An 8,438-nucleotide genomic window follows, 5' to 3' on the forward strand; every position below is an offset into this window, starting at 1 on the left:
AAACTTAATTGAGGTTACAGAGGCTTGTGATAGAGGCTTGATAGAGGTGTTCCATTCACAGATGAGCACTCTGCAGCTTCTTATTCTCTACATGCTAGCCAGTTGTGGGGACATGCATTTGGGCACACAAATTAGACTTGATTGGCATATATAAAGACAATACATGTAATTAAGTGAGCTAAAGTAAGTGGGGATAGTAATATGCCCTGAAGGGGAAAGGGTTTAACTATGATAAAATATACTGTAAATTTTTTTTAAATACTCAATAAAAAAAACAAAAACAAAAATATTCTTGGGAATTTAGATAACCAGAATTATGTACTGTCAGGGCTATGTGTTTATTAGAGAACACACAAGAAAACTAGACTAACTTCAGGCCTCATGAATCAGGAAGTGAACTCTCAAGGAAGATTCTCATGAAGGGTACTGCAGTTGAAGTTGTGATTAAGTACACACAGACACTAAGCAAAAACTAGGAGAATTTTCATTTCTGTGACCATAAATCATTTTCCGTATAATTGTTAGTAAACTATTAAAATGAGGAAACAGATTTTTGGGACCACTCATGACTAACATAATGCATACTCCATAAATTTTCCTCAAAAGTCACTAAATAAAACACGGCAAATTTTTGCAGGAAGCTGTAAGAAATCACAAGGAGAGAACTGTGTGCAGAACAGTTGCTTTATTCAAAATGCTCAAAATTAAAAAAAAAATACAAGGTAAATATTTCAAATATAGTTCAGTGATAGGCAGAAAACATCAATAAAGATAATATAAATGCAATTTTTATTCAAACTGAAGAACAGAAAAAATATAAGGGAGTGAGGAGTACCTCTGAGTTCTATAGAACATCAGCAGCATGCCAACGACTCTGTGCTGGAGTCCAGACAGAGGTAAGGAAGTTGAGAAAAGAGGAAAAGTTACATTGAAGGAACATTAGCTTGAATTCAACAAATGGAGGAAAGATGTTAACACAGCAATGGTGACAAAGAGAAGAAACTGAAACTTACCCAGTCGAGATACATTATCATCAAGTTGTATTAGCCACTTTTCTATTGCTGTGATAAAAACACTGACCAAAGAAACTTATAGAAGGAAGAGTTTATTTGGACTTACTGTTCCAAAGAAGCAAGATTCCATGATGACAGGGAAGCATGGTGGCAGTGGTGGCTGGAGGAGGAGCAGAAGCTAAGTTCTAAAATCTTCAAGCAGGCACAGGAAGCAGGAGAGCCACTCCAGATAACAAAAGGCTTAAGAACCGTCTAAACCCTCCTCCAGAGACATGCTTCCTCCAACCTAGCCACACTTTCCAAGACCTCCCAAAACATCTCCACAAACTGGGGATAAAATGCCCAAATACTTGGACATTTACCTCTACACAAGTAATTGAGAGGCAGAATGAAACAAACAAACAAAAAAAAAAAATGAAAATATCAATAGAGAAAAACTCCTCATGGATAATCAATGGGTTATCATTTATATTAGAAATGGATTTCTATCCAGAAGACATAACTGGCAAAATGTTGACAAAGTGCTAAGAGAATTAAGGGAAAAACTATTGGTAGAATTCCATAGGAGGCAAAGCCATTCTTGAAAAATGAAGAAGAAATTAGCCTCCCCAAAAAGGAAAAAATATTTATATTAGTCATAGACTTCACCTACATGTAGCCAGTGGTGTCAGAATTTAATTTTTTTAAATATACATTAGGGCTGAAGAGATGGTTCAGTGGTTAAGAACACTGACTGTTCTTGCAGAAGACCAGAATTCAAATCCCTGCACCCACATGGCAGCTAACAGCGATCTATAACTCCAGTTCGAGGTAATCTGACAGCCTCTTCTGTCCTCCATGGGCACTGCATGGCACAGGTGCACTTACCTACATGTAGGCATAACACTCACACACATAAAATAAAAATAATAAAATATTAATAAAATAAAATATACACTAAATCAACTATAAATAAATAACAAACATAACAAAGAAAGCTACATGGGTAAATGGAGGAACAGATGTAATGGAGGATTCTGGTGTCTGTATTTATTTCCTGTATGTTTTCCCTTTGTATCTAAAGTAGAACTGAAAAAAACAATATAAGTAAGTTAGTGGTAACACTACGTATTGATATAAACTGTGAAAATGGTCTAAATATTGGAGAACAAAATAGATAAACTAAAAACATGGTATTTATGCAATAGCTTAGCATTAACATAACTATATAAATTATGAGACTTTTTAAATTTACCTTTTTGAGAAATTCATATGTGTGTATAAAATAATATATCCACCCTTATTCCCTTCTTCACCTCTTTCCATATTGTCCCAGCATGTTCCCTCCAAACTTCATGCTTTCTGCTTTTTAGATTTCATAAATTTGTCATTCATAGAGAAGTAAATGTACCCATATAATACAACATATAGGAACTTAGAAAGCATCCCAGGTAAAGGAAATTAGAGAGAAAGGCTTTAATTTTACTTTTATTATATACAACATAATTTTAACTGATGGAGTGGCTGAGTTATTTTTTATGATGAGAAAATGATTAATTCTGAACACAGCACCATGGAAAGGATGATATTCTGCTCATGATGAGTAGAATTTTCTAGAGACATTCAATAGTTCTACTTAGCATTTTTAAAATGTTTTTCCTTATTCACCATCTGTATAGTTGTTCAAACCCTTGTCATAGTACCACATTAGATATCCATTATAATTTGTTGTAGTTACTTTTCAAATCCCATACTCCATTTCATTTCTTTTTATATTTCTGTATCCCATTGATATTCCTTCTTATGTCATCATATCTCTATGTTTAATCATAGTTTCCTTTGGTTATATGGATACATTGCAATAGTTGCTTCAAATATTTAATTTCATAGCTTATGTTCTTTCCAAAGTAGTATATTTGCTATAGTTTTTTTCCAACTTTGCACAATGCATATGGTATACAGCCCTTTCTTGCAGCTCTCATAATGTTTCAGTAAAATATGTACATATATATTATACATCACATAATGTATGGCATCAAATGAAAAAAGGATTGTCTCCTTCTTCTAGTGTTGGTTATCATTGCTTGCTTGTCTATTTTTGTCATGATGTGTCTGTAATATATGTAGTGCAAATTATTTCCATTCCACTATATAATATTTGATGTTTTTTCATTAACCTACTTGAACCCTGGAGAGTACAGTCTCGTTGGGTTCACTGTTTCTTCTTTCTTTAAACATTCCTCTCTTCCAAATCCCTATTTTCATCTCCTCTGCTCTTGGCTGCCCATCATTACCAGGTCAGAAGTTTTTAGCTTCCCTTAAAAGACATCGCCTCAATTATGAACAGTGGTTAGTAACAGACAAAAATTAGTATATGGAATGGTTATGTGCATCTGACGTACATGTGAAGTGGAACACTGTTAAGCAATTGTTCAATTTAAATAAAAAAGCAAACAGAAATAAATGGAATAATATGTTTGATGAGTCAAATGCATTTATAGTAGCATATTAGATTCTTGGCCCTGATAACATGTCAGGTACAGGCTCTATCTTGTAAAATGGGCCATAAATACAATCAGAGAGTGATTGGTTATTCCCATAACCTTTGTGCCACTGTTGCACCAGTAGGTGTATCTTATAAGACCCAACCTTTCTGTAGCTCACAGAAATCCACAATTGGATATTTACATTTATTATTTATTATCACTTTTTAAAAATTTTAATAACTACATGATTAGAAGAAGCATTTCATTACAGCTTTAACATACTCAAGAGTTTCCAGAGAAAAGATACATCTCTTTCAAAAGTAGCTAAAAAATTTATAGGTTCACTGTTGAATTAATGCAGTTATACAATATTGAAATCAGTATAAAACCCGTAAGACCATTAAAAAAGGTCTCCATTTCATTTTAAAATATATTGTTTTTTATAGAAAGACTCACTGTTTTTGATAACACTGAGAGGTTGGCACATGCATCTCTAATCTGTATGTATCTGATCATTAGTAGTCATAGTCAGTTACTCTTGGATCCTTGACACCTGTGTATGTCTGTAAAGTCATCTGGTACATTGCAATGGTAATGTTTATCACCTGTACTAATTAACATGACAAATTTTTATGCTTCCTCCTCAAATATAATTCATTTTTTAAAATTTGTGATCCTTTCTGTGTGTGTATATCACACAGAAAATCCCAAAACCATCTAATTCACCTATACACCCACTTCCCATATGGCAACCTACCATAGCCCCCACCACTAGAGCCCTTATACTCTGTCATCCCTGTTACTGTCCACTGTGTTGTCAGCACCCCCAACCATTCCCCACTACTTGTCCATCTGGTGAGTCTAGTCAGCCTATCTAGGGGGCTTTGCTTTAGGAAGATAAGCTGTTCCTCATCTAGCAACCATCAGTTGTCAATATTCCATTAGATAAGATTGGGGTCTGCTGTTCATTTTCCCAGTTCAATGCTGGGTTACTATCTGGGAATCCCTTGGGCCACCCTGGCCAACAACTCAAAAGAAGATATCTCTTGTCTGGCATTCTTTCTTGTTATGTAGCCTTTAGCTATACATATGGACTCTTAAAAAATTATATTGACTCCCTTAATCTTTGGTTATACTTTCTATTTGGGTGTTTAAGGCCATACAGTTGGCCCAGATAGACCAATTTATTTTTCCTCTTAAGGGTGTTTAAGAATCTGTTCCTCAGGGGTCACATGGACTTGGGAGGAGCCCCTGACTCCTTTATTTAACCAGTTCCACCTATGTGAAGATAAGTCAAAAGTCCTGCTCAACTATGGCTGGCTTCACTTGAAAACATGAAGGAAATGTTTCCTCTGTGTTCACACTCCACTTAGTAGACTGGACACTTGTTTAAGTTCATCTCATGGTGTCTCCACAGTCTCCTTGATCAAGAGGACAGGTGTCCCACCACAATTACAGAACGTTTTGAGAGATGCTCATAGACCCCTGGAACTAGTTGACCTAGGATGGCAAGGAGCAAAAACTGTCCTTATGTCCCTATGACCAAATTAGTATAGGTCTCAAAGTATGTCTGTTAGACATCTAAGAAGGTTAGTTTCACCAGTCTGGTACTTTTAATTACTGTATGCCATGTAGATAAATCTTTGGCAAAGACCAATTGCTCTCAGATAAATCTTGCCTAGATGTAGATTTCTTGACCTGGTATGTATAATTTGTCAGTAGGTTGTTGAACTAATATGGTTCCCTCTGTATTTTAAAACTAGCTGGGCATTATTTATTTCTCACAATGTCCAACTCCACAACTGTTTGGAAACCTTGCTGTTAGGGTTGTAGTTCTCCATGTCCGGAGAGCCCTAAGGGGCTCGGCGCCAAATGGAAGGACTCCCCTTTTCAGCAGGGGGCCTCCTGCTCTCTTCCTGGCTTACCTGGAAAGTGCCAACAAGCACGGATGCCTGACCTTATTTGGAACATGACCTTTGGCATAGTTACCTGGAGTAAAAACTACCCCCAGGTTTTTTCTATATGATAATCAGGCATTGCCAGGTAGTCGGACGATAGGAGCCCACTACCACATGTAAATAAAGCATACTATGAGCACCTATCAGCTGAGGCATTGGCTACTGCCTCCACACTATAATTTCTCTAGTTCTCCCACTGAATAAACAGAGCTGTTACACTAAATCTGGAGCTGTATCACTGCTGTTTCACTGCACTGTGAAACCAGCCTCCCCGGAAGGACTTTCTTCCGTCAGTGCTCACTGACCGTCCTGACTCCATTTGCCGCTTCTGCTCCCCCTGCTCTCATGGACCGGTGGCCAATGACCTGCGAAGAGAGGAGAGACCCCCGCAGCTGGTGCCCAAACGTGAGGCTCCTGGAACATGCAGAGTTTGTGAGTATCCCTCCCATCAGGAGGGTAACGGGTAGCTTTGCCTTTAAGCCATCCCACGCTTGAGGATCAGCAATCTCTTTTTCCTATCACCTCCCATCAGGAGGGAACGGCAGCTTTGCCTTTAAGTCATCCCACTTTGAGGATTGGCAATCTCTTTTTCCTATCACCTCCCATCAGGAGGATAAAGGCAGCTTTGCCTCTAAGCCGCCCCACCCCTGGGGATTGGCAGTCTCTCCTCTTTTTCCTCCTTTTATTTTTGGTCTGAGTCTTCGCGTGGGACCATTAAAGACAAGGGAGCTACTGAGGCTTTCTGATCAAGGCTACTCTCTGATGTTAGCTAAAGGCTCTTAGTCCTCTTAACGGAACCCGACTGCCCACAAGGGTGTAGACAAGAATCCCTATCTATACATCTTTCTAATGCAAAAACCCAGTAATGCAATGACCAGTTAAGTGCTCTTAGAGCGGTTGCCAGATCTCTTAAATTTGTGGGCAGGCTTGCGCTGTGGACTAAGTGTAATCACCTGGGTTTTGATCCCAGGCATGTTCCCTTAGAAATCAGCGCTTCACCCCACTTTCCCAAGGGTGTAGACAAGAATCCCTATCTATACATCTTTCTAATGCAAAAACCCAGTAATGCAATGACCAGTTAAGTGCTCTTAGAGCGGTTGCCAGATCTCTTAAATTTGTGGGCAGGCTTGCGCTGTGGACTAAGTGTAATCACCTGGGTTTTGATCCCAGGCATGTTCCCTTAGAAATCAGCGCTTCACCCCACTTTCCTTTTCTATCTACAAAAACAAATATTTTAAAAAGCCTTTTTTTTTCCTGTAAACCTTCTCCTGGGGAAGGGACTCATCAGAGGACCACCCCATTTCTCTCTCTTTGCTTTATCTCGGTTATTGCCGTCACGAGGGTCTGGATAAGGTTTGCAGGCAACTGAAGCCTCTTGGTCAGGGCAACTCCCTGATATTGGCTGAAGGCCCCCTGCCCTCTTTCCAGACCCTGAGAGCCTGACTGGGTGTAGGCAGTAACCTTTACAACTATCATAAAAATCTGGTAATGCAGCAACCAGTTAAAAGTCACAAGGACGGTTGCCAGTCCCTTAAATCTGCAGCTAGGCTTGTGTTCATCAGAACGTATCAATCCCCTCATGGCAGACTGCCCCAGGAACATTGAACACCACTGACCACACTTCTTTTCTATAATGGGTAATTCAGCATCACACAAAAAAACCTCCAAATTTGCTCCCTTAGAGCCCTACTTAAATCAAGAGGACTTAAGATTTCCCAAAAGGAAAGCTAAAAATTTTGGAATGAAGTATTTCAGTTTGCACCCTGGATCTTGTCAGCAGACATTTCTGATCCAGAGGTCTGGACCAACATTGCCTATATGGCTTGTAAAAAGGAAATCCAGGAAAGACACCATTTTCCCCTTTCCTTTCTCCCTGTAATAGCTGCCATCCGACAATGCTAGGAAACCCACCTAAGGCTGAGGAAAATTTACTAGCACCAGGGGATAATAAAGGGGAGGGTTCAAACAATGAAAAAGACCCTAAAGATTGCCCAACATCAGATTCAACAGCCCTAAAAAATAAAGAAAAAGACCCTAAAGATTGCCCAACAGCAGATTTGACAGCCCTAAAAAATAAAGAAAAAATCCTGAAGATTGCCTGGTAACAGATTGAACAGCTCCAAAAATAAAAGTTGACCAAGTCAGACAAAACCCACCCATGAACATAAATAACATTTACCCCCCTTTCCCCCCCTGTGAATCCTCATGGACTGATTTAACAAACCCAGATGTTAAAACCCAGACTTCAAAAACTCCCAAAGATCCCCAGATAAATCCCCCTCCCCCTTCACCGCTGCCACCTCCACCACCTGTGGCGCTACACCCCACAGCCATTGAACAGCTCTGTAATCTCAGGGATAATGGGAGTTGTCGCCCCCAGAATCTCCAGACACAATGGCCTCAGGACCCAAAAACCCCATCGGTAGAAGCTTTTCCTGTTAACCTACAAATAACAAGGCAACATCCACTGGCTTGGTACCCACTTCCGGCAGCAGGCTTAAAAGAGCTGTGCCAAGCTGTTTGTGAGGATAGGACCCATGCTCCATGGACAAAATCTATACTACAAACATTTAATACTAACCTGCTAACCCCCCAGGACTGGAGAGATATCTGTAGATCTACCCTCCCCAGTCCATTATTTGTACAATGCGGGGCTTTATGTAGAGATGAATGCCTGATGCAGGTTAAAAGGAATGACACACATAATCAACAGCTGAGACCACAACAAGGGCAAGATCCACCACCTGGATTCATAGACTGGAACTATGACCAGCTTTTTGGCCAGGGCAACTTTTCCACAGGAATCCGGCAGGCTGTGATTCCTGCAGGCTGTTTTGAGCAGGTCCGCTTATATGCACTACAGGCCTGGGACTGCCTAACCCCCTTGTCCACCGGGCCTGGAGAGACCTCTTCATTAACCTTCTTAAAACAAAAACCAACTGAAACCCTCCCAGACTTTATACTAAGAGTACAGGCCAGTTTAGATAGAAAAATAACAGATC

The 8,438-nt window shown here is 39.6% G+C and overlaps 1 pseudogene; it reads left to right on the top strand.

Annotated features, from left to right (window-relative positions):
- Positions 1 to 3,550: 3,550 nt before the first annotated feature.
- LOC103744294 overlaps positions 3,551 to 8,438 on the top strand; it is a 46,361-nt pseudogene continuing 41,473 nt past the window's right edge.

The sequence above is a fragment of the Nannospalax galili genome, unplaced genomic scaffold (assembly GCF_000622305.1).
Source record: "Nannospalax galili isolate Female #2095 unplaced genomic scaffold, S.galili_v1.0 scaffold600, whole genome shotgun sequence".
NCBI lineage: Eukaryota > Metazoa > Chordata > Mammalia > Rodentia > Spalacidae > Nannospalax > Nannospalax galili.